The 27,698-nt window shown below is 44.9% G+C and overlaps 3 pseudogenes; 1 reads left to right on the top strand and 2 right to left on the bottom strand.

The window, feature by feature from the left end:
• Positions 1–2,829: 2,829 nt before the first annotated feature.
• LOC136638594 (perilipin-3-like) lies at positions 2,830–13,087 on the bottom strand (annotated as a pseudogene).
• LOC136643169 (5S ribosomal RNA) lies at positions 11,100–11,219 on the top strand (annotated as a pseudogene).
• Positions 13,088–21,765: 8,678 nt separating the features above from the next.
• Positions 21,766–21,885, bottom strand: LOC136643053 (5S ribosomal RNA; annotated as a pseudogene).
• Positions 21,886–27,698: the final 5,813 nt, after the last annotated feature.

The raw sequence follows: 27,698 nt of genomic DNA, 5'->3' as shown, positions 1-27,698 counted from the left end.
GAGCGCGATACCATAGTCTTTCGAGACTGAAGGTTGCCAACACTCAGACTTTTCAAAGTTTTTGAGGTAGCCCACTTCCCATTGGTCAATACTGAAACACTCACTCCAGGAAAGTATTTTAAAATGATTTGTTAAAGCTTAAATATGCAAGTAAGGAAGACTCCTCCACCCCGATAGGACTTTAACAGGAGGATCCTCATAGCACTGTGTGAATACATAATTCAATGGCAGCAGAAAAGAGTAAATTAACCTCTACTTACTATATGTTGGAAATATTCTTAAGTTCGCAGTGAAGGGTCAGTGTTCAGATTTACAGTGCGTCCTACAACAACCTGGGCACAAAAAGCACACCAGATAGAATCACTAGTTATATAGAGCAGACCTTGTGGATCCTATCCAATCAACTTATTCCAAAACCTGCTGAGTCAGGACTGACCACTCAGTCAGTAGCTCAGGTAGCTGGAATGATCCCAAGTTAACACTACCTAGGACTGTCCTTGAAAATTCCAGTCTCATCAGATAAACTTTGATAGCAGTCAACTGCAAAAACCACTCCCTTCCCAGCTGCAGCTCTCCTCTTGGACAAACCGGATTTGACAATTTTAGTTCTTCTCCCTGGCCTCCTCCAGCTACCAAATATCCCCACTATTTCAACTAGATGTTACAGGAAGTCCATAATCCTAACCAACTTTTCAGCACTGACATTAGGGGAATGCAACTCCAAGGTAAAGGAACAAACATTGCCCTACCTTGAGGAGGCCTCCATGACTGCCCCCTACTGCAGGGTGCAGCACATGCCCCACTGGCACAGCTATGCCAGTGCTGTTAAGTTGGGTTAGGATCGTGCCTGAAATAAATCACACATTTCAAAGCGTTGAGATATCCCAGAACCAGCATTCACTGAGATAGCTGGGGAGGAGAAGAGCCCACTTCTGTGACATGGTACTAAGGTTACTCATGTGATGAATGCCTCATCTCTCTTTTTGGACCTTTCTAATCTGCAGAGCTTGTGATGGCTGCTCAAGTTCTCCCTCTACATTTGGTCTTTTTATTTTTCTTGTTCTTGGACACTAACTCCCCAGAAGTTCCTATTCAGGTTCAGAGGCCTAAAAGCAGCTGAGACATAAGAAAAGCCCTGCTGGATCAGGCCAAAGGCCCATCTAGTTCAGCTTCCTGTCTCTCAGTGGCCACTTCAGAAGGATTAGTTCTGCAGCCACTTCAGAAGGATTAGTTCTGCGACAGGGTTAAGGACATGACACCAAAAAGGATTTAAAGTCCATTACATGGTATACCTGAAGTACCCTGTACTAGGTTTCTATCTGAATTACTCCAAACATGAGCTCATCATAATATAGGCTGTACTATTGTGTTGCATAAACAGCTGCACACTGCAGACATTATGAGAAAAAACTTTCTAGGGACCACATTCTTCCTATATGGCTGAATGTAGTTTGTATACATTGCAAGACCTGGAGTTTTGTCAAAGTTTCATTAAAAAAACATTAAACTGCGAACCAGTTACATAACATGCCTGATAAAAACATAACACCTTTTCATCTTAGTTGTGATTTTTCAGCAGTATTTCACTCACTGCCTGATGATCAGACTGGCCACTGTCTACTTTAATACTGTATTACAGTTATAGAGTGGCCAGGTTGTTAACTGTTCCTAAGAGTGGAGGAAAGTTGGAGCAAGCATTTGTGACCTTGGAACACTGCAACCAGAGCAAAACACAAGGATGATTTTCAGTTCTACTATTGGAACCAGCCGCTGCTGTTTTGTCAATGACACACCTACCTGCTCCAAGGCTGGAATTCCTCAGGCAATGCAAAGAACATAGTTAGTAATAGAGACTATTTGTAGATTCATTTAGGAAGTTGTTTTGCGTTCTCCTTCTCCAAAATAGTCTGCAAATTACTGGCATACTGCTGCATCAAACTTGTGTGTTCTCTTAAGTAGCTACCTGGTTTCCCCCACTGGGTAGTCATTACCGTACCCAGTTTTATCAAGATCTGGAATTGATTGGATGTCCGGACATTTTCCAGCTTGTTCTACGTACTTCACCTCTTCCCCATTTTAATTCTTCTGGGGTTTAAGGGAAAGGTTACACAGTATTTGACTCCTTGATTGCCTAGTCCATGTTCACTGGCAATCCAGTGAGTTATGTTCCAATTGTTCATGGGGGCTATTGTGATTTGGTTTAAAAAATTCTGGGTTCTGTACTATTGGGAAGGGAGGGTTTTTTGCCCAGATTCCTCCCTACTAGTTTCCCTCACCTGGGATAGTATCAGAATCTACTTACTAGATTTCTTCTCCTTGTGAAGGAGATGAGGAAGGGGTGTGCCACACTGGTGCTCTTCTCCCTGGGCAGCCTCTTCTTCCCGAGACAGAACAGCTCAAGCATCAAACTTATACAGAAAGCGAAGCAACCAAGAATCAGATTTTCACTGCAGTTTATTTACGTTAAGCCTTAAAGCATTCAAATAAGCTCAAACATTACATTAAGCCCTTCTTCCTCTTTTCTACTTGTCAGAAAAAGTCAGTAGCACCTTGAACTAGTAGTCTAGATATGATTCTACCCAATGGGTTTATTCCCCAACTGCTTCATGAGAGAGGCTTCATAATCCATCTACAGGTTAAGACTTGATATTTCATCAGTTCTATTCTTACTTCAAGGGCTGCCAAAAAGAATTGGGCCTCTAATGAGCTGTAGCACACAAGTCTAGGCATTCTTAACTAGCCTTATCTTTCACAGGTTAGATACACATGGGAAGGAGTCAAGTTGTTTAGAACCCCAAAGAAACCCTCTAGTTTGAAGCCATTATTCCTTTAGGAATCATCCATTTTTGCTTGTACTTCTGTGGGCTCTGCTACAGAGGATCTAGCAGGAGAAAAGGGCCCTACAACCCATGTGAAGGGAGCATTCTGCATCACATACTCCATAACCTCATCTACAACCTCTTGGGCCTTGCATATCTTCTCCTGGCTCTGGCTCACAAGAGCAGTAGAAAAGTCCTGGAAGGATTTGGCACTGGAGAAGGCAGTTTGCAGCTCTTCCATACTGCCATAAGCTTGCTGCACTTTTTCTTGAAGAGCTGCAGGGAGACCCTGCATATTGGCCAGAAGGTTTTGGCAGACAGCCTGCATCTGCTGGGCAATGCTATAGGATATGCCCAGAGTCTGTGATTCCAGCTGAAGATGGAGAAAGAGACTCATTAGAATGACACATGCATGGTCACTATGTGGTCAGAAAGCACTTATTGGGCAGGAAGGAGACATGCAGCGTTTGCTGGTTCTCTATGCCACTTCCTTCAATTCTGCACGGCATGCCACCTCACCACTTTAGGGGTGCAGACTAGTAGAAAGTCACATCACCCCTATTCAAGCCAGTGCACTTTCTTTGTGCCTAGATTCAGCCCTTGCTGGGATTTTTTACATGTTGATACACTCAAATTCCCAAACACTTACAGTCATCAGGAACCTTAAATTGGGTGCTTAACTTCAGTAGTGCAACATGTTCTTAGGTATGGTCTAGGCCAGGGGTGCCCAAACCCCGGCCCTGGGGCCACTTGCAGCCCTCAAGGGCTCCCAATCTGGCCCTCAGGGAGCTCCCAGTCTCCAATTAGCCTCTGGCCCTCCGGAGACTTGCTGGAGCCCACGCTGGCCTGATGCAACTGCTCTCAGCGTGATGGCCAACTGTTTGACCTCTTGCATGAGCTGTGGGAAGAGGGATGAGGGCTCCCTCTACTGCTTGCTGTTTCACATCTGTGATGCAGCAGTAGCAGCAAAGGAAAGGCTGGCCTTGCTTTGTGCAAGGCCTTTTATAGGCATTGAGTGAATGCAAGACCTTCATTCATATAAGTTCCATCTCCAATGCATTCATTTATGTAAATTTATTCAACTTTGAAATGTAAATTCATTCTTTTTTTCCCCAATCCCTGACACAGTGTCAGAGTGATGAAGTGGCCCTCCTGCCAAAAAGTTTGGACACCCCTGGTCTAGGCAATACTGTCTTATACAACTACAACATACCTCAGTTGGATTATCTTTAGAGACCTGACTCAGCCCTGGTTGATTCTTGTTCCACTCCAGCCACAGCTGCTGCAGCTTCTCTTGACCATCTTCAACTTTTTGATCCATAGTCTTCTTTGTATACTCCATCTGGAAGCCCATTTAAATAAATAAGTCACAGTAAATTCTTGCTAAGTATTGTTGCTCTTTGGCTCCATAATCCCATTTCAATTTAATTAGCTACAGTGCATTCCATCTCTGCCCTTATGAAATGAACTTGTGGTAAGCCAGTTCAACATATATCAGTGTGTACAAATTATCCAAGACAGAGCTATGTAGTGTGAGTCATTTTCAAGCAGCTTCTATTTAGCTCCAGAGACCAGGTCTATTTCTAGCCTGTTCCCCTTCCTAAGAGTTTAGGGTAGCATATATAATTTTCTTCACAACTATCCTGTAAAGCAAGTTAGGATGAAAGAGATTGCTCCTCCAGGTTAACCCAGTGAGAACTATAATGGGATTTGAACCTCGTCTCCCAACTTCTTGTTCAACACTTAACCACTACATCTCTGCAAGTACTTCACATGCAGCACTACCCTCAAATGACAGGCATGAGGCTTGACAGAGGTCTGACCACCCCACATAAACCTAGAGAAAGTTATTGCAATTTAATGACAAGCTAATCTGCAAGATGGTGGGGCACCCATATGGGCCTGATCCCTGGCACCAACACCATCCTTTACAGCAGTGTTACCCCAAATTGTGGTCCAGGACCCACCAGTGGTTGCAAGTCGATTGTTGGTGGGTCATAAAACTGACAAGCTGATAGCCAACAAGGAAAATACATAGAGCCCCGTGGAGAATGGAACAGGTGCAGTATGTTTACTCATGAATAGGTGAACATGAGTCAGTCTACTTCAAGGAATGCAATGCCACCAGAATGATCCCAATCCAATGATGCAGCTCCCCTGTTGCAAGGTCAAAAGCAAACTCAGTAGGCAAGAGTGGTGATCTTCTGCAAGCTTTATTTCATTGCCAGCATCGGGCTTCTCAGGGACTCCTGTCCAAAATGAAGAGGGCAATGAGAGCCATGTGGGAGCTCCCAGAGCCCTCAGAGAGAGCAATTTTCCAGTGTGAGCCTCTTCCTTATATTTGATTCTGGCTCCTTTGTTTGAGGAGTCTTACACTTCTCATTGGCTGGTGTGTGACATCAGAAATGGAGGCCTTCTCAGGATTAGCCACAGATAACTATGTCTTTTGCTCTTATCTTTTGCTACTCTTTATTTATTACTGGCCTTAGTATGTCTTTGCTTACCTCTGGCCATTCCTCACTGGCCTGACCCTGACATGTTTCAAACAGCCATCTGCTTATCTATTCAACATTCTCTGTCTGGTCTCATTAATCACTGTGGGCTTTCTGCTAACCTCTGTTTAACTAAAATTTTTGGTCTTTTCTATTCCATGTGTGATTCTCCATTTGTGACTTGTTATTGTGATGCATAGTGGTATAAACATATTTAATACAAGACAAACTAACTTCTTATTGTACAAAAGGATTTTAAGAAAACTCTCTCTTTATTTCAGTTAAATCTAGCCCCTCCTGTCAGCTTTTAGCTCTGACAGAGGTTCTCAGGAATGTTTGCTAATTAGGGGCTGTCTCATATTATCTTGTTCCTGTCCAGCTGATGTCTGTATCTTGGAAAACTATTTTAATTAGCAACAGATTTACTGTCTTTGCCAAGGCTGTCAACTGTCTTATCGAATGTTGCTAGTTTTCGCTCATTAAAAGTGTCTCTAACCTGTGCATAACCTTTAGTTTTCTTGCTTCTTGCAATAATTTATTATTGCAAGTGCATCCTGCTTCCTCCCTATTTGCTATCTAAATCTCTCTTTGAGTTGTAAATCTGTCTCTGAGTTGTAATCTAATCTCACTTTAGGTTGTACTTCCTTAGTTCCAATTAAGCAGGACCTTGAGTCTACAGAGTGCCTAAGATAAGAGTCTTATCTGAGGAGTAACTCTACACCACATTCCAGTGCCTCCCTGTCAGACTCTATTAACTTTGCTACATCTGCCTCTCCAAGGTTGCATGTGAATTACAATTTTCAAACTTGTGGCTTTAAGTAAAACATAATAACTTTTCACCTTTCTGTGTATTTTCATGCTTTAAGCAATAATTAAGTAAACAAGCATTGTGATCTCTTTGACATGAAACTCTGGTTAGTACCCTTTAAATACTTCTCTTAGTGCTCAACATATATCCAGACTGTAATTTTGATTTAAAGGGAATAGAATAATTGGTTTAAAAAAATCCAAAAAGCCCTTTCCTATGTGTTTTCATCTGTTCAGTTTAGTGTTCATTTATCATACTACCAATTAGCCTGACAGATGAAATTCCAGCTTCTTACTCCCTTTTTTCATGAAGCGGTTCATCTTATCTGATGTCCTTGACAGTTTGTCAAAAGACATTCCTTGATTGACAGCCCGTCTCTGTTTGCACTTTCTGGCCTGCTTGAGACAGAGAGGGCAAAATGGACTTCTGTAAACGTTTGAACACTTTCCCTATTAAGCTGCTAAGCATATGAACATTTTTCCCCTATTCCTTAAACATTATTTGTTTTAACATAAATGGTTATAAACACCCATAAACATAGCATAAGCATTTGGTTCATTAAGCTTGTTTGTTAGCATAAGTGGCTTTTATGGCCTTGCCTCACCCCCAAAACACTTAGAGTCACCCCCCTCCAAGTCAACAAGGAAAAATGTATTCATATGGAAAGTGAGACAGCTACACGCTATGTGTTTACTTATGAATAGGCGGGCAAACATGCCTTGGCCATTTTCAAAGACCAGGAGAAGGGAAATGCAAGACCACCAGAACAGTCCTGATCCAATGAACATGGTGCTCAAATGCTCCAGAAGATAGTTGCCTCCATAGTAAAAAGGATAAAACCATGTCCCAACCATGTCATTTTCCTAATAAAGATTGCCTGTCCCAAGTTGCCATTTTCCTTGCTAGAGAAATAGGTACACTGTACATACTTATTTGCACCACAGCTGGTGGTGGTTCAGCAGAACACAGCATCCTTGATCTCCTCCTTGGAGATAAGTATAGATAGTCTTATCAGATGTGCCATTTCTTATCCTGGCACCCACCAGTAGCTATATTAGGCTTTTCTCTAGAATAGAAAACTGCCAATTTAACATTATGTTCTTCTATACATCGAGACATTGTCATTTATTCCTCTGTAGGCCAAGGCTGTTAGGCGGGTATGTAGTTTTTCCATGCTGGCCCTTCAGGATTCCAATTTGTCTAATTTTTAGCTCTTTAAGCTTAATATACTACCTACATGCTCTTTAGTCAGTTGCTCAATGGGAAAAATGCTTTCACCTTCCATTCTTCTGATCAGTGAGCAGAAAACCACTCATGCCCCAACCTGCAAGCGCTCTAGGACTTAAGTTGAAGGCAAAACGTTTTGGGACCACTGTTAACAGGCAATTTGTAATATGTAAACGTGTTTGCCCTTTCTGCACGTTAATTTCCATGTCCCCATAAGCCACTGCCCCATGAGTTGTCTAGCTATGAGTCTGCCTTCAACAGGTAACTGAAGGCAAGTAATCTTGAACCATTTCCTTGCATGAGAATCTTGTCTTAGAAAGGCAATTCCTTTCCAAGAGATCTGTAGAGCCACCTCCCTTCTCCATGGGTTTAGAAAGCTCGGAACAAGAGGTCTTTGTTTTTACCAGCTCAGTGACTTGATGGAGCTGGGACAGGATCTCTTGGGCACATTGCTTCAATTCCTACAGCTTTCCAAGGGTATGCTGGTAGGCTCTGCTACGCAGTTTGATCGAGAGGGTGCCCAAGCGCACATAGTAACCCTGCTGCTGCTGCTACTTCTGCTTTTCAATGGAAGCCATTTCTGAGTCTTCTAGCTCTACTGCAAGGCTAGCTAGAAAAAGGAGAACACTGACAAAGAAAGGTCCCCTGTATTTTTGTGTGGACAGTGGACTTTTATGGCTGCTGACACCATCAGATAGGTTCTCCTTACCCAGCAAATGGGAAGTTTCAGCTACATGGTGCTCTGTCACTGTCAACACCAAGACTTTCCAGAGAACTTTAAATAAGGTAGCCTGACAGGACAGCTTATGAAGCAGGTCATGAAGTTTTGTTGAAGCAAGGCCACAGCAAGCAACTCAACCAACCTCACCATAGACCTGGCTATGCAGTTGGTCTTTCCAAATAGAAAGCAGTCCATTACAGATGTACCACCACTGTACATACTGGCAAGTCCCCAGTGGCATACCGGGGTGGGGGGGTGGGGTCAAATGGAGCAAATTCCCCTGCCCAGCACCCCTGCAGGGGCACCACCACCATCCACAGCCCCTCCCATTGTCCACTTTTTCTGCTTCCCCCCCAAAGCAAGAAGCCAGCAGCACTGCTGGCTTTTTTCACTTTGGACAAAGGGGCAGCTGCTCTAAACAGCCCCCCTTTTTTGTTCCCCCCAAAGGGGCAGGCAGCTGGAAGCAATTGTAGTGACATCACTGTAATTACTTTTGAGCAAGGAAAGGGCAGCACTGGCATTCCTGGCTTCCAGGCAGCAAGAGAACCAGGAATGCTCATGCTATTCTCTAAGTATAGAGAGTGTCCTAAACCCCCTCTCACAGGGGTTCTGCCAGCAAAGGCGTAACAGTCAAATCTGAGCTATGGCACCATCTACAAGTCTGCAGATGGAACCTTTTTGAATTCAGACTAGATTTCTCTGAGGATAGTAAATGGCCAGTTTAACATCATGCTCTTCTATATGTCATTTATAACAAACCTTTGTTATCCAACAGGGTTTTTATCCCGTGGGCTCAGGAGTAACCACAGGAGACCTGCCTCAACACAACCGGGTTCAGAGGGTCCCATGTGTTCTTCCAGCCATCAAAGCATGAGGCTATCAGGCAGCTATTTCCTCACAATTTAAGACTCTGGTTGATTCCTTGTAAGCCATTCCAGGTCACCCACCTAGAGCTAAACACAAGAGCAGCAGTTTTGTTTGAATCCAGGTCTGCCCTAGACCTGTAAAAGGCAGAGGAAGGGCTCAGGTTTCACTCTCCCTCTCTGCTAACTTCCCTGTAGCCCAATAGCACTTTTCTTCCAGTTGGGCAGAAGAGGGATCAAGGAGATTAAGCAGACAGAAATAAGAGGGTTTAGCATCCACTTATATCCCACTCTTTCAGGAAGCACATATTACATGACAGTTACCCCATTTTACCCTCCATTCTACATCTTTACCTAGCTCTTCCTCTGTTACTGGCAGGTAGTGGTCTACTAACTCTTCAGATTTTTCTTGCATTTTGTCAACACCACCAGAAACCATCTGCCCTAGAGTAGTCTCCTTCATGGTGTTCAAGCCACTCAACACTGCAGACTTTGCCATCTCCATACTTTCCTGGGCAGCTTCTCTGGCCCCCTCTACCATACTCGACACAGCCTCCTTTGCCTCAGTGGCTCTAGTGCAAGCAGAATCCTTTGCACTTGTGATAAGGTCTTTGGCATCCAATACCATCTGGAGAAGAGTGAGAAGAGTTGTCACAGTACAACAAAAAGTTGTGAATACCCACAAGTGCTAGAGTCCCATGTACAGCCCCCTGCCAGATATTTTCTAAGCCTGCCATAACACTACTTAAGTGATTTATATTCAGCTTCCTTTACAATAAGTGAAGTGCTGAAGGCAGTGAACAGCAAAGTGCCAAAACAGAGTAGGATGCAACACCATTAACACAAAATCCCAAAGCAATTAAGGCCATGCAAAAGAAGAAAGTCTTCAGCCCTTGCCAGAAGCCTGACAGGGAGGAGGGGGTAATTATCTCATTGGGAAGGACTTCCTCACTGTATCACAATAAAGTGTTTTATGCAGAGATAGGAATTCTAATAAACTTTCTCCCTACTATACCAGCAAGAACTGAAGAGACGTGTTTTTGGAGGGCAAATGGAACAGGATACTAGGGACTAAACGCCACAGACAATAAGCCTTGGCAAGATACTACAACATAAGTTATCTTATATAGCAGGGGTGTCCAAAGTTTTTGGCAGGAGGGCCACATCATCTCTCTGACACCTTGTCGGGGGCCGAATTAATTTACATTTCCAATTTGAATAAATTTATGTAAATGAATATATTAGAGATGGAATTTGTATGAATGAATGAAGGTCTTGCAATAGCTCAAGGCCTATAAAAATCCTTGCACAAAGCAAGGCTAGCCTTTCCTTCACTGCCACTGCTACATCACAGTTGTGAAACAGCAAGCAGTGGAGGGAACCCTTGTCCCACAGCTCATTCGAGAGGTCAAACAGTCATCTTCACACTGAGAGCAGTTGTGTCAGGCCAGCATGGGCTCCAGCAAGTCTCCGGAGGGCCAGATGCTCATTGGAGACTGGGGGCTCCCCGCGGGCCAGATTGTGAGTCCCCGAGGGCCGCAAGTGGCCCCCGGGCCGGGGTTTGGGCACCCCTGTTATATAGGATAGCAATGCAGTTGTATAATACTAGTATAAATCCAACATTTGGTCATATACAAGCCAACTCACAGGAGGGGTTCTGCTTAGCACCCGCCTCTAAATTGTCAAGCAGATAGCATAAGGAAGGCAGGGCAGAGACCATCCAGCTCTACAGAGCACCGTCTGTCTTCCCTAGTTGATTTATTCAGGACAAAATCCACCAGGCCACAGAATCCCCCCCCCCATGTACCCATATATTGATTTCTACCTTTCTAGACTCCAGCCTACAGCATGGGACATTCCTACTCAAGCTATTTAGTATCTAGACTCATCTGGTGGCTCTCTACAGTGGGCAGGGTGATGGAACCATGGACACGACCCCATTTAGTCCATTGTGTTACTATCAAGCCCTACAATTTTTAGCCACTATGCCACAAATGGTCTGCAAGTGTGCCATAGAATTTGGGGGAAGGTCATTTCTTAGTAGGCCACTGGGGGATGTGAGCCCCCTGCTAGCAGTGCCTTGACAATTTAGTGCCTTGCCAGTGTGCTCCAGGATTAAATGTTGAAAGTCCCTGGTCTAGTCATACTTTCCAAGGGCCACAGCAAGTTATTTACAGCAACTGTTACCCTGCACATGCCCGATCTCATCTGATCTTAGAAGCTAAGCAGGGTCAGGCCTGGTTAGTACTTGGATGGGAGACCGCATGGGAATACCGGGTGCTGTAGGCTTATACCATAGTCTTTCAAGACTGAAGGTTGCCAACCAGCAAGTTATTTGAAATCCAGGTGGAGCCATTACCTTTTCTATAGTCTGTTGCAAAACAGGTAGTGTCTCTTGTAGCTTGTCGACACCCTTGCAGGCATAGATGTTCACTGCAGCAACTGTAAAATGGAGCCCTTTTAGCTTCTTGCTGGCTGGCTCATTTAGTCCACATTACATAGCAGCTATCTCTTCACCACCACACTGAGAGTTGCGCTATATACATCAGTCATTGAACAGACTCAATTACCGTTTCCCAGAATTAATGCAGCCTGAGGAGCTGGAGGCACAAAGTCAAAGACTTCGTCAGTATGACCAAGCCAACATGAAAGTGCTTTGCTGAGCACTTAAGCACTTTTGTGCCCATTGCTAAGCAAGGGTGGGAAGGTAAAAGCTTAGTTCAAGACCAACTCTGGCAGTGGCACCAATTGCAATGGCTTCTAGGGTCAGATACCACAGTGCTGGAAATATTAGTATTAAAGCTGCATTGTGCAGGCCTCACGTAGTCTCTGGAGGGTACATTTTAAAATGAATTTCAGTTATGTATCAAGCCCACAAGACACAGGCGCTAGAGAATCTCAAGTACATGCCAAGGACAAACAAGACCTCCCAGCCTGGACTACAGCCTCTTACATCTGGAGGTGCAGGGGATGTGCCAACAAATCAGTCAGCACTCAGTCTCTTTCTGTGCTTTAGGTAGGAAGTCTGCCTTTTAAGCAGCACAATTATCCTTGCTTTATCTTTTGCCTTTACAAAAAGATGAAGTGCAAGTAATTCTCCAGGGTTCAGAGGGGATTTTTCTTGGCAACATTATGAGAGCCAATGTCTGCTCCAGGGTGCTTGTGGCCCTGGGTCCAAGCCCTGTACTGGCTCCACACTGCACCCCTCCATGGCTAGGTGTGGTCCCCCATAAGCATGGGCCCTTAACTAGTGCCTAACCAAGCCAATCCCAAGAGGCAGCCAGAGACATACACAGCTGGCTTCTGCTACAAGCCAACAAAACAATGCTTGCCAAACATCCATCTTGCCAAGGATACAGGTCAGGACCAAGTGTAGCAAAGGCATTTCAAGCAGCCCTACCTCTAGAATGTGGAGCCCATTTTCACTCCAGCTCTAGCTTCGTTCACTATTGGCAATAATGAGCCTTTAGCATCCAGATTAAGCTATAGCTCTAATGGGCAAGGTACAGAGCCGGCCAACCTGCTACAGCACCAACCTCTATGCCTTCACTGATCCCATCCCCTGAACTGGAACAGGGGGTCAGAACAGAAGTGTGGAGGAGAGCAGAGGGCAGGAGTATAAGGAACCAAGGCTGGCCTATCACCATGTAGAGAGGCAGCATTGGGTATGGGCTAGTAATTCCCTGGCAGGGAGGCAAAACTCAACCCATATACCCAGAAGTGTTCCACCATCAAACACTTACTCTGGGGTTCCAGTTTACTCAGAAGAGGCTGTGTAGTACTTGCTGCAGTAGTAGCAATTGTTTTCATTCCCATCTCTGCCATATCACAGACCGCTTGGACAGTTGGATGGGATTCCTTAGCAGAAGTATAAGTAGTTGAGGCCATTTCACAGGCAGAGCTGACCAAGGGCAGAGCAGCTACCTTGTTTATCACACACTAGGAAGAATCACACCATCACTGTTTTGTCAGCCCTTGCTCCTGGATTTAGTATTCAACACCAGGTGGCACAACACTGATGTCACTATGTGCCATTTGACCCGCCAGCATCCATTTAAGATAATTGCCTGCTTACTTCTACAATATGGACTACTTGCCTGTTGCTCATGAGCTATGCTCTCAGGGCTGGTAGTCTTTTCCTCTCCATTAGAAGACATGATTGAGAATGTCACTGCAGAAACACAAGACCAATGCTCCAATTTGCTAGGCAATACTTGATTTTGTGCATTAAGTGTCACAAAATATAGCTGTTAAGAGTCAGGTTTTGTACAGACATATTAAACCTGCACTTTATCTCTTAACACAATTAAGAGACTTCTACCAGGCACTTTAGGATGACTTGCTTCTCTTCAAGGTAAAGCATTATAAATATGGTACAATAAGTCACGTTGTGCATAAAAGGTTGGGCCAAGCACTGGGATTCAGTCCCTGCTACAGGAGATGCCCTTATCTGCATCATAGAATCCACCATTATATTCACCTGGGTGATCCTGCATAGAAATAGCAGCTTGCTCCATTCTACCTCAGTTTGGCTACAGTGACTAGTAGGAGCCTTTCAGGGTTTCAGTTGGAGGGGACCTTCCAGTCTTATCTAGAGATAATGCTATGAACAGAACCTGTGGGCCCCTGCATGCAAAGCAGGTGCTCTGCCACTGAGCTACAGCCCTTCCTAGTGTTTGTCTTCTCTAAAATGAAGTTAGGAAACCAGAGGCAAAAAAACCCAAGATAGTCTCCTATAGGTAGAGGTATTTGTTTCCAGCAAGTAGAATAGGATTATAGCCTCCTACTGAACACAAATGGGATTACTTCTCAGTAAAACAAGATTTTTCAAACACCTCCACCTGCAACAGCTACCCACTGTCAAGCCAGAGGCTTCTAGGGCAGTAGTTCTCACACATTTAGCACCGGGACCCAGTTTTTAGAATGAGAATCTGTCAGGACCCACCATAAGTGATGGCATGACTGGGAGCGACATCATCAAGCAGGAAAATTTTTAACAATCCTAGGCTGCAATCCTGCCTACATTTACCCAGGAGTAAGTTCCATTTACTATTATTGTTAAAATATGCACAGTAGCTTGTTAAAAGTACAGGTCTCCAATGCTTCCTCAAATGCAGTCACATACCATGGTAGCATTCAGTCTAGTATTAAAAATAAAATATTGAAAAGAATGGGGGCCCACCTGAAATTGGCTGGGGACCCACCTAGTGGGTCCCAACCCACAGTTTGGGAAACTATTCAAAGGCATCTAGTACACAATATGCAAGACCCCCAAACTTAAACAGTCTGCCACCTCTTTACCACTGTCCATCCCCAAACCATGGAGCACTTTTCTCCCATACCTCCTTCCTAGTCAATGCCTCTCCACTTTCACAGCTCAGCAGTAGGCGGGGGGGGGGGATAAAAGTCACTGGCAATTGCCCAGACTGTCCAAGTTTCTTTGAGGTAGCCCACTTTCCATTGGTCAACCAAGCAACATGCATTCTAGAAACAAACTTAAGGGTTTAACACTTAGCACATATTAGAAAGTAAGGAGGGTTCCTCTTCCCCTATCTGGGGCTGTCACAGGAGGGACCTCATAGCAGTGAGTGGATGCAAAAAGTAAACCAAGATCATTATCACCTATTTACTATGTTGGAAAAGTTCTAAATCTGTAGTTCAGGTAGACCAGTCAGATGAACAGAGTGCCCTGCAATAACCCAGGCACATGAAGTATGATGGTATAGGGTTCTTCTCCACTTATATGTACTAAACACTTGTGAGTCCTATCCAGTGTTCTAATTTCTAAGAGTTCTAATTTCTGCTGAGTCAGGATCACCCCCTATAAGAATCCTAGCATGTAGCCCCTTCTTATCAAGCCATTGGCATAATTTCCAATTGCTAACACCTGCATGCTGCTCTGTGCTCATCAGATAACATGATGAGAGCCACCTGGTAAGCTTTTCTTCCCTTCTGGATTTACAGGGTTGTAACTTTCTATCCTGGCATCTGCTTGTCATTTTTATTCCTCTTAGCTAGGCAAACTCCTGCTTCTCTTGGCCAATTTCAATAGTTTAACACCTTACTTCAAACTGGCTGTTAGGGGAAAGAACATACAGTATACCCCTGTTGTATACCCAATTGATAAACTTGCCTCTGCAAGCACATGCATACTTATGTACAACCACTCAAAGAGCCTGAAACAGACTTTGTTAAGACAATCAACAGAGCAACACAACCAGACAAGACACTAGCACACATCCCAAGCAATTCAGAAGCCCAACAGCTCAGCTCAGCTCAACTTAACCAAACCTAAGTCTATACTTACCACAATGCAGTTACCACATACAATATACTTACCACAAGAACACAAAGCCATAGGCTCCTGTTGTGATCTTTTATATCACAGGTGATGATGTCCTGAGGAGGCGGGCCATACTTGACAGGCTGTTCAAAAAAGCAATCAGAAATAGTTCACCTCCTAGCTCAATGATGATGGCATAGGCAGGTCAGATGGTGCTCACTGAAGAGGCTTCAGCCCCATTGAACTCAGAGGGACTTTTGTCTGAGTAAATAGTAATAGGCTTATGCTGTAGATTAGGGAACATTTGATAGTTTTCTCTTTCTACCTGTGCTTTCAATTTAAAAACATGAGCCCCAACTGATAGACTAGCTCTATACCCAAAGTGGTGCTAGCCTCTCCAAAATGTCAGTGTAAAATCTTAGCAACAAGAGCCCAAACAACTCCACCGAGGTGTAATCATGCCAGCCATGCCCTCACTATCCATGGAAATACTAAGTATGGATGACAAGAAACCAGAGGGGTACAGACCAATGTCACACACTATACACATACAGCTAATCATAGTTTCCCAACCACAGTATTTAAACCCCTGCCAGGGAGACAAAATCTCAGATTATAGTCTGTCTCCTATACTCCACCATAGGAAAGTGGGTGGGTAGAGGGTGCAGCAGAAGGTGAGATTTTCTCTTCCCCATTGGCATTCCTGGAAAGGGGGCACCCTACCACTGGTTAAAGCAGCCCCTCCTCCTCACCTTCAGAGCCAGTGGCAGCTGCAAAAGTTTTTGCAAAACTTAGTGTTTTGTCCCCCATGCAGGAATGCCACTGCTCTTCCCCTTTGTTCCCTATGGGTCCCCCCCCCCCGCACTACATTATCTTTGTCATTGCGATTGTGTTTTTCTGGTGTTGGAGGTGTGTCTGTCATCTGATGGGTGCTTGAGATATGGCATACACCCACTTCTCATCCCTCCCAGTATTTTTTGCCTCCCTACTGGTGGGAGTTGCGCCAACATCTGAGTTACACTAGCATGCCACTGAGCTGGCATCTGGGGCCTCTCCACTGGCAGGCTGGCCACTGTACCAGCGGAGCTATTGTTATGTTGGAGTCCATGGACATATGCCCATGCTGCTCACACTGGTGTAGGTTTAGGGTAAGATTGGATTGCACAGGACACTTATCTCAACATTGGATTGTGGCCAAGATCTACAAGCTGCCTCACATACTGCAGACACCCGCCCATAAGCCAATCTCACAGATAAGTCAAGGGCAAGTTTTGAGCAAAAAACCATGGAATTTTCTATGTCCCTCGGATAAGTCAGGGGGTTTTAAACTTAGGGGGGTGTCTGACTATAGTTTTGACTGATTTTACCCGAGGCCAGATCCTGAAAAATAACCACTAATTGTTACCTAAGAACTGTACAGTCTCTAATTTATTAAAAACATAGTAAAAGATCATAAAATACATTTTTATTGTTTTAAAATTCTGGTCTTCATGACCTTTTTGTAAGCACTATCAGAGTAAGCGCACTGTAAACAACATACCAGTAAAACAGTGGTTCCCAACCTGGTATTCACGTACTCCCAGGGACACTCAACAGGACCTTTAGGGGTACTTGAAAAAGAATGGCAGAATGGCAGAAAAAGGCAGGTTATGCTCCAGAATGCTTTGTAGGGCCAGCAAGGAAGGAAGGTAGCTAGTTGGCTGTGAAAGTCCCACCGATAGGGGCTTTGATTTTTGGTCATCAGATCATCTATGAACCAGTGATTGAAAACCAGCACAGTAAAAGAGCTGAAACATAATATGGAAAGTGATCAATCACCCAGAATTTCTCAGCACGCTTCTGGTGCAAAACAGTGTGAAGGAAGAGTCTTCTGTTCTTCAAACAGATGAAAAGAGAAAACACTGTGATAAATACATGAAGTCTGGGTTTTCATATGGAGGAGATGAGGGCTTGTATTATTTATTTATTTATTTATACAGGTATTTATATAATGCCTTTCTTTGGTCATCAGATTTCTCCTCAGACTTTAATCCAAGGTGGTTTACATAGGCAGGTTGTTCTAAACCCCAATAGGGATTTTTACAATTGAATAGTTCTAGTCTTTCATAGAACTCCTCCTTCCAGCAACTCCTCTCTGCCACCTAGGGTCAGCTCATCAGTATATCAGCTTGTCATCAGTTCTCAGGTACTTCTGGTTGTTTTGAACAGGCAGCCTCAGATCTTCAGGCATACAAGGTGGCAGCTCTACCAACTGAGCCAGACCTCCTGCCCTCCTGTATTATTACAAACATTTTGCTGATACGAAGGGTACAATTTATGGAAATGGACTGCCAAGGGATACGCAGTGAAAAAGGTTGGGAACCACTGCAGGAGAACCATGAATCAAATCCACCTTTAAGGTGTCTGGTGTGTTAAACCAGAAGCTCTACATATAACATACAACTTACATAACTGGGAGTGTGCAATTCAATTCACAGCAGAGAGATGAGATATTTGCAACCCTTTTAACTCAGAAGTAGACCCACTGCTTTCCATGGGTGTTATTCTTAAGTAATGGTGCATTGAATTGTAGCCTGGGGCTTTGCTTTAAATGGAAAGGAGCATCCCATCCTGGTGTTGAAAAAAACAGATCTCTGCTAAATGCAAAACAGAACCAGGCTGCAACAGCATTTGCAAAATGGAACAAATAAAAGGTTAACTTTGGCTGGAATTTCCCAGCAAAGTTACTATAGAAACTAATCTCTGCATTGCTTCTAATGACCTAAGAAACAAAACTTTTCAGAGTTGAAAAGCTCTGCCCTCTGATTGACTGGGAAATAAGGAGAAGTGATAATTGGAGCTTGATTACTTGGCAAAATTTTTACCTACTATAGGGGAGTGGTACTTCTTTTTGTATATGTTGCTGAGTTGTGTGTGTGTATGTGCTTGTTTAGGAGATGCATCTCTTTTTGTTGTTTTGCTTTTTGGGTTTTGCTCCTTTGTGGTTCTGTGTTCTATTTCCTTGATAGAAAAATGCAGTAAAATTAAGAACAGGATAAATGCTGTTAGCATTTCCTTGGATTTAAAAGTTTGGTAGGAGCACATGGCTTATTCAGCATTAATAGCAACCATTGGTTTTGCTGTGAACCTCCTGTTTCACTTGACCTAACGTTTGGTTTTTGGGTGTGCATCCCTAGCAGGGCCTACAAGAGGAATTTTATCAGGTTTCTTCTGGGCCCCTTCCCAAAGGGGGAGGGGACAATGGGAGCAGGCAACAGGGAGGGGGGCAAAATAAGGCAGGGGGAGGGTGCTGACAGCCACAATAGTCCTTGGAGCCCAGGTCTCCTAGGCTTCTTGATGCAGAGCCATGGTCTATCCAACCATGCAGCATTGGCAGCTAGATAAAGTAATATACACTCCTAAGACTCTCTAAAATCTTTGAAATATAGAAAATGTATTGCAGAAAATTAGGCTCACACTATAATGCACCAAAATGAACTGCAGCAGCTGTAGCCCCACAGCTTGGTCCCAGAGCTTCTACACATTGCTTCATGGTATGGAATCCACAAGCCAAAAATCCCAGATGTGGCAGCCCAGTTTCCTCCCAGATTTGACACTGTGTTAAGGAAGGTGATGGATGCATTCCTGAACCTGGTGTGCATGGCTTGCTGCAGCAGCCTTTAACACTGCATGCATGTGGTTGTGCCCCGGCACCATGCACAGTCAATGAGTTCAGGTGAGATAGGAAAATGTCAGATTTTCCGGGCCCCCTCCTTTGGCTCCAGGGCCCCCTCTCCGGCCCTGGGCCCAGGTACAAATTATCCCCTTTACCGCCCTCTCCTAGGACCTGATCCCTAGTATAAGTATGTGCATGTGCCTGTTATAAAATTGTGTTTGAACATAAGCACGGGGAAGTTTTCCTTCGTAAACCTGATTGAAATGACTGGAAGCTGTATAAGAACAGGCACTTTGATGGGGCTTGTGCAGGAGAACTTCCCACGACCCAGTGGTTAGTGTGCCTCTCATGTGCTGTTGTTGATGTGCAGTTGTTAACAATGCCAGCCATCATGACGGATGCTGTTTGTAGGCAGAAGGTGTGTATTGCAATGCCCCTAGTGGGTTACAGTGTCATCCCAGGCTCGCTTGGTCAGGTCACCCCATGTCAGGAGTAGAGGACAGGTCATGCTCAATGCAACAGCTGTTCACTTTTCTCCATTTTAGTAAATAGCAGCTATTCTTACATGTGTGTGAGAGAGAGAGCCTTAAAGAAATCCAACAAACTTCAGAATTACTGACATAACATAAGAACATAAGAACAGCCCCACTGGATCAGGCCATAGGCCCATCTAGTCCAGCTTCCTGTATCTCACAGTGGCCCACCACATGCCCACACATGTGACAGATGTGTAAGAGCCCAACTCTGGAAGATATTGAGTAGCAGTAATAGGATGAGGGGATGTGGACATGTGCTGAGTATGACCCAGCAACGAGACGGGCTGAAATGTCAGCTGCAAGCAGAAGGCCAGGGGAGGTGACAAACCAATGCAGGGTGCTCTGCATCCCATTCTCTTCTTGCAGGTTCTCCTTAGAGATTGTGTGAGAAGAGGGTGGGGGAGGCATCACTCCTTCTCCAGTGTCACTGCTGAGGATTATGGCAGTGACACTAGAAAAGGTAACTTCTGCTGTGGACCGTTTCCCAAGCACTCTAATTCCAGGGAGTTCATGGGCAAAGGGCCCCCCAACTACTCCACTGCTGCTGGTTCTAAACTGGCCAGGTACCAGGAGGAGGATGCTGGGAGTGAAGTGATTCTGCTTCCAGCCTAGCTAGTTTAGAGCCAGAGGGGGCAGTGAAGGACAGTGTGATGGTGACACAGGCTAGTTGCTTGATTGGCTGCTATAGGAGTAGGGGTGAGTGGCATAATTGCTCGGTGTGTGTGTGTAACTGCAGCTGCTGTTCTAGGAGGCAGATCAGCTTAGGCCACCCCTACTTTCCTCTCACTATGGAGTAACTACAACCAACTCTTCCCCCAAAGGCAGAAGAGGGTCTCTGATGTTCCTTTGTTCACCAGGAAGAACAGCTATAACAGGACTTAGTTTTATACATGAATGCATCTAGTTAATTCTCTCCACTGAGTTTCTTTTAAGGTCACCAAATTTTCTTTGACCATTCCTACCTTTAGCCCGCCCTTTGTTTTATTAGTAAGCTTTTTCCTCTTAATATAGCAAGCCCTCTTAAAGAGAAATCACTGAGAGTTTCAAATCAGGGACTCCAACTTCTATACAGGCTTGAACCTATGGTGCTTTTCAGTTAATCACTGTCTTGTAGTGATGGTGGTGGAGAGCTTAGAACAACCCAGCAGCAGCCCTCCTTTCACTGGCATGTTTTGGTCTCCCTTCTCTCCTTCTCTCTCCTTCTTAAGGTGACTCTCAGAAAATTGGGCTGGCTCCTAAGTTCTGGAGACATCTTTGTACCCCTGTCCTCCACCTCTGAAAGCCAAATCCTGGGACAGGCCCAAAGCTCAGCAGTTGAGGTCTTTTGCATGCAGAAGGTCCCCAGTTCATCCCTGGCATCTCCAGAGAGGGCTGGGAAGGACCCCCTTTTGAAATCCTGGAAAGCTGCTGCCACTCAGAGGGACATTACTGAACTGTGTGGACCAACTGTCTGATTCAGTACACATGTGATCATATATGTTTGTGTGAGTGGGGCTGAAGTGTGGGAAATGCATTACCTCCCCCCTTCCAACACCCCTGGAAATCCTTTTGAGAGGGATGAAGAGAGGTAATCTATCTTGCTGTAATGCTGTCATTCCCTGTTCTTGGTCAGCTCCTGTCCTGGGTATGGGGGTTTAGTACTGGGAATGCATGATACTTCTCCCACCCCCAGCTGGCTGAGGGTTGGAGGGGAAGTGATGCATCTCCAGGTGAAAGATGTTGGGGCCTGAGAAAGGTTCCAGGGTCTGAAAGGTCCTTTCTTTCCCCTCCTACCCATGAAATTTCATGGCCCTTTTGATGCTCTCTCTACCTGCAAGTGTAGGGGTGGAGCTTTGTTCTGTGGGGATGAAAGTCAACAGATACTCTGCTGCTGCTTTGTGGCTGTCTTTGGTCTTGAACTCTGCTGCAAGCAACATTCATTTTTTCCAACCACAGCCCCATTGTCCCTTGAAATGCCAGTGCCTGATTTGATTAAAGCAAAGTTGCTGGGCTGTATTAGATTTCCTGCTTTATCAGGAATATTTCCATGAAACATTTCCAGGGCTTGTTTCTGACTGTAGTGGCCACCCCCTCTGGTATTTGCTCTTGAGTTTTTGCTCTCGCCTTGCTGGTCTGGAATCAAAGCTTATTCAAAGCCTTGTACTGCCTGTTCAGTCTTTTGTTCTACCATTTCTTGAAAAGAAAGTAGTTCTGCTGGTTGTGGTAGCAGCAATGTTTGGGTAATACCGTTGTCCTTTAAAACAACCATTTCCTGATTTGGGCTGGGCTGCAGTTCCTGGCTTGCACCTGTGGATGCCAGCCTGGCTTGCAACTATGGGCGTGATTGGTTGGCAACCTTCAGTCTCGAAAGACTATGGTATAAGCCTACAGCACCCAGTATTCCCAGGCAGTCTCCCATCCAAGTACTAACCAGGCCTGACCCTGCTTAGCTTCTGAGATCAGACGAGATCAGGCATGTGCAGGGTAACAGTTGCTATGGGCGTGATTAGAAAAGAGGTTTGTTCCCAAGAGCACAAAACCACCAGGAAGATCTTCCAGTGGGAAAGGCCTGTTGATTATTTATTTGTTCAAAATATTTATAATCTGTCTTTCCCCCTCCAGTGGTGGCACCCCAGATAATGAAAGCATGGAAAAAAGACAGCAACAACAATAACCAAGAAACAAACTTCAGCTCAGTTAAGGAGTCAGCACAACAGAGAGGGAGATCCCAATTCTATGCTTGGGATCATTAGGAAGGGTATTGAGAACAAAACGGTTAGTATTATAATGCCGTTGTACAAATCGATGGTAAGGCCACACCTGGAGTATTGTGTCCAGTTCTGGTCGCTGCATCTCAAAAAAGACATAGTGGAAATGGAAAAGGTGCAAAAGAGAGCGACTAAGATGATTACGGGGCTGGGGCACCTTCCTTATGAGGAAAGGCTACGGCGTTTGGGCCTCTTCAGCCTAGAAAAGAGACGCTTGAGGGGGGACATGATTGAGACATACAAAATTATGCAGGGGATGGACAGAGTGGATAGGGAGATGCTCTTTACACTCTCACATAATACCAGAACCAGGGGACATCCACTAAAATTGAGTGTTGGGCGGGTTAGGACAGACAAAAGAAAATATTTCTTTACTCAGCGCGTGGCCGGTCTGTGGAACTCCTTGCCACAGGATGTGGTGCTGGCGTCTAGCCTAGATGCCTTTAAAAGGGGATTGGACGAGTTTCTGGAGGAAAAATCCATTATGGGGTACAAGCCATGATGTGTATGCGCAACCTCCTGATTTTAGGAATGGGTTAAGTCAGAATGCCAGATGTAGGGGAGAGCACCAGGATGAGGTCTCTTGTTATCTGGTGTGCTCCCTGGGGCATTTGGTGGGCCGCTGTGAGATACAGGAAGCTGGACTAGATGGGCCTATGGCCTGATCCAGTGGGGCTGTTCTTATGTTCTTATCAGACCAGGTCTTGATACCAGAGCTGCAAATGTTTCTGTTGGACTGACTTGCCTCTTCCCTCCCTACACCACACACTGAGCACTAATCATTTCCAGATGGGATTTCAATTTGAGATCTTTTCATAGTTGTTTACCTGAGATTAGTTGTGTAATTACTGGTGCAAGACAGACTTTTCTCAGGAAACTGAAATGAGCCATCTTCCATGGATTGGTGAAAGACAAAAGTGTTAGGGATTTAACAGCACAATCCTATGCATGTTTATTCAGAAGGCCTGTTCTACTCAGTGGAACTTGCTCCCAGGTAAGTGCACATATGAGAGAGCTAGGATGATGTAGTGCAGGGGTGTCCAAATTTTTTGACAGGGGGGTCACAACACTGTGTTGGGGGCTGGGGAAAAAGATTTAATTTACATTTAAAATTTGAATAAATTTACACAAATATATTAGAGATGGAACTTCCATGAATGAATGAAGGTCTCTTGATAGCTCAAGGCCTATAAAAGACCTTGTGAAAAGCAAGGCCCACCTTTCCTTTCAGTACTGCTTCACAGATGTGAAACAACAAGCAGCAGAGGGAGTCTTTGGCCTGCAGCTCATGCGAGAGGTCAAACTGTCGGCCCTCATGCTAAGAGAAGTTGCATCGGGCTAGTGTGGGCTCCAGCAAGTCTCCAGAGGCAAGTCTCCAGAGGCTCATTAGAGACTGGGGGCTCCCCATGGGCTGGATTGAGGGTCCCCAAGGGCTGCAAATGGTCCCCAGGCTGGGATTTGGGCACCCCGGGTGTAGTGGTTTGGGAGCTGAACTTAGATCTGAAAGATTCAAGTTCAAATCCCAGCTCAGCCATGTGGGTCAGTCACTATCTCTCATCCTTGCCTACCTCACATGGTTGTTGTGAGGATAAGAGCAGGGAAGGAACCATGTACACCACTTTGAGCTCCTTGGAGGAAGAGTGATATAAAAATGTGTTGAATAAAGAAGATTGAAACTGAAATGTTGCATAACTGTGGATGTTCTCCTGCATGGACAATCTATCTGCTGGGGGTGGGAGACTAGTGTTCTGCAAGAGATGTACTGTATATGGAAAAAGAAGACAGAGTAGTTTTGTATGAGACAGGGACCAAGTGAGGGAGAGAACCACCAGACAGCTGAAGGTGAAGTTTCTGGGATGCAGGTCCCTCACTGGAAATCTGATGCAGGATTAGTGGTTGTGCTGAGTGCATTTGCCTCCAATATGCTCTGCTTGCAAGAATACCATTGACACACCTTTGATTCCTCTTGTTTTTTCATCCAAAGGAAAATGAACCACAAAGTGTTTGAATTAAATGGGACAAAGCTTCAGTGATAGCCTCTGTATAATCTGGCTTCAGAGAAGGTTGGAACAATCTCTGATTACCACGTCCTAGCTTGTTTTCTTCCCTCTTCATTCAAAAGTGTCTATCTTGGTGAAGTTTCACTTGGTTTTTGACCTTCCAAGGAGGAAACTTTCACTCTGCCAACTTTCAAACAAAGTATCAGATTTGAATCTTACCCTTCATGTGAGAAACTCAGGGTGGCACATAGGAGATGATCCTTGTTTTATCCTCCCAAGACTCCTGTGAGGTAGGCAGATTGAGAAAGAGCAACTAGTCCAAGTTTACTCAAACTTCATTATTAAAATACTAACGCACTATTACTGGTATTACTGGTATATACCATGGCTGAGTGGTAATTTAACCCAGATCTCTCCAGTTCAAGTTTAACACACACACACACACACACACACACACACACACACACACACACACACACACACTTTCTTTCTTTCTTTCTTTCTCCTACTAGCCTTATTAAGCGGTGTCAGAAACAATAATCCTATTTGCTACAGATTGTGCATGTTGATACACATGCCCCTGAATACATGTAGTTACAACAGCGATTTGATTATGCTTTTGACAGTGAAGTCTCAGACATTGGCTACTTGCCAGACAAGGAATGTTCATTTTCTAGGGAGAGAACTGAACTTTTACAGTGTAGTTTCTGTACGGGACAACAAATCTGACAATAAACCTCATCAGTCTTTTCTCACCCCAGTCTGGTTTGTATTGCTCATTCAGTGATTTCTCCTGTGTCACCCCTAAACTTCTGGAACGCCAAGTTCTGCAAGGTTAAGGCCACACCAGATCGCACCCACACTAGGAATGCCTCTGGTGCTAGGGTAATCTAGTCTTGTCAAATATACCCAACAACACATTGTAGCATATATCTAACACCACACTGCAGGTTTTATGGAGAACTAGAAGCAGATTTTTTCCCCTAAACTAAAAATAGAATTAATATTTTTACTAAAACATTTCACAGTCACTGAAAGTTTTGTAACAAAAGATATAGATTACCTTTAAAAAGTAAATAGTTACAATAGTTTGTTTACTTGTAGGCTTACATGTATGCAATTTTATTTTAAAATATGCTCAGGTCAATTTTGTCCATTAATTCGCATGCACTTTTAAAGTGCACATTTTGATTACTTTCCATTCCAACTTAGAGATAGTCTATAATAAATTTTATTTATATCTCTGAAATTCTACAGACCTTGCTTGTGAACTGGGCCCCCACAAAAAATGTTTCCAGTTGGACCCTACAGCTCCTAAGCTTGCCCCTTCATGGGAGAAGTCATCTAGGGATTTTGATCCCCATCAGTATGCTGATGATGCCCAGCTCTATCATTTCCACCAGATATCAGAGTGGCTGCTGAGGCTCATGGTGTGCTGCCTGGAGGCATTTGGAACCTGGATGAGGGTGAACAAACTAGTTTCAATCTGGACAAGACAGAGATTCTTCTGGTTCAGAAATCCATAATGCTGGTGCTAGAGTATCATCCTGTTCTGAATGGGCACTCCCTCTGAAGGAGCAGGTCCACAGCTTGGAGCTTTGTGTGGATTTGCAGCTGCTCCTGGGTTCCCAGGTGGTAGCTGTAGCCAGGGCAGGCTCTTATGAGCTCCACATACACACTTCACAAAAGAGACTGTTCACTGTGTTGTTGCATGATTCCCTGCTGAAGCCTAGCCTCTTTCTTTTCCTCTCCCTGTGCCATTCCCCCAGAAGAAGCTGCCCATTACATATGTCTCCCAGTCCCCTTGCTTGCTTTCAGTTTCAAGGTATGTACAATCAGTGACACATAGAATCATGAAATGATAGACTTGGAAATGATCTTGGAAATCACCTAGTCCTGCCCCTTGCTCAGTGTAGGCAACTGCTACACCATCCCTGACAGGTGGTGACTTAGACTCATGTAGAAACACTGAGGGTGAGTTCCTCTGGGGATTGTGGGTTTTTGTTTTGTTCTTTCATGTTCTAAGGGCACCTGTATGCATTACAGTTGCTGCAGGAAACAGTGATGTTACACATGTGTGCTTGCTCATCTATAGCCAACTGAAGCAGTTGCTTCAGTTAGTAGATGGGTGGATCTCTGCCTGCTTGCATCCACTGCTCTAACTCCTCCTTCCACTTCCTGGATTAAAAAAAGGAAGAGGGGGGCACAGATGAAGAGGAAATGTGTTAAGGGGAGTGCTGAGCTGGAGAATGGAACTAGCCAAGGCTGGCACATCATCAAGTAAGAAGGACAGCATTTGGCATATTCCTTCAGGCATCAGAGCACCCATATAATTGTATATGAAGCTGCACACACCTTTAAAACACTAATCAACATAGTCTGTGCAACTAGATCCATGGTTCCAACCTTTAGAAGCCCATGGACCACTGAAGCAAAATTTGCCATGAACCACTTGTGGCTGTGGAGATTCCGGTCTCCACCCTTTCTCCTGGTCTGTCTCCCCATGGACTATCAGGCTGTGGGCAATCTGTTCTCCGCCCTCTTTGGTGGTCCGTGGGAGATTGCCTGTACTGGAAGTGAGACACTGGAAGTGATCAAAGGTGGGTTTTTTTTCCTGAGAGCTCGCGGAACACTTCTCAGAGTCTCACAGACAGCCTGTGGCCCCTGGACCACAGGTTGGGAAGGAGCGAACTAGACCCATCAGAGCTTCTCAGATAGGCACCCACTGGTGTTTAAAGATGAATGTATGGTCATTGGCACATGGCCACACACCATGTATTTGCAATGCAAAACACTGGAGATACCCTGCAGAAAGGGGAAAAAAACCCATCTTTGATCACTTCCAGTGTCTCCCCATGCAAGCAATCTCCCATGGACCACCAAAGAGGGCGGAGAACCATTGCCCACAGCCACAACCATTGAAGTATCAGCTGTGGCTATGGTCAGGCCATTCTGCAGAAGGTGTCCTGTGCAGGTGCCCTTAAAGTTAAACCGTGTGGAATGGTGCGTCCAAATATAATGCCCCCAAAAGTGGGCCTCAGCTATTGGACCTTAAAGAAATTTTGATTTTTGAAAGTCCAGAGAGGTCAAGGCTCAGCTGCCTGCTCTCCTTTCCTGGCCTCCTTCCCACTTTCTAAAACAGCCACTGTGCAGTGGCACATTGGTGTGCCGCGAGTGGTCCACAGGTGTGCCTCCGGAATTTGGGGGAAGGTCATTTCTTAGTAGGGCCAATGGGGGATGTGAGCCCCCCACTGGCAGCATGGTGTGCCCTGCCAGTTGGCAAATACCTGGTGGTGTGCTTTGAGCATTTCAGTGCCTTCTCAGTGTGCCTTGAGATTGAAAATGGCTGTTCTAAAGGGACTCTCTTTTTTGGCCAGGGAACATGCACCGACCCCAGCAGCCGTCTGCCCCCCCAGAAAGCCTTGTCCACACCCCAGCGCCGAGGCACCACGCCCTCTCCTTCCCGCCAAGTTTCCTTCCTGGGGCGGGGCGCAGCAGCCTCTTGGAAAACACCCTGTGGGGGCGGAGGAAGGAGAGGCCCGAAGAT

The sequence above is a fragment of the Tiliqua scincoides genome, chromosome 2 (assembly GCF_035046505.1).
Source record: "Tiliqua scincoides isolate rTilSci1 chromosome 2, rTilSci1.hap2, whole genome shotgun sequence".
NCBI classification, from domain to species: domain Eukaryota; kingdom Metazoa; phylum Chordata; class Lepidosauria; order Squamata; family Scincidae; genus Tiliqua; species Tiliqua scincoides.
Note: the sequence above shows the minus strand (reverse complement) of the source record. Positions and strands in the feature narration are given on the sequence as shown.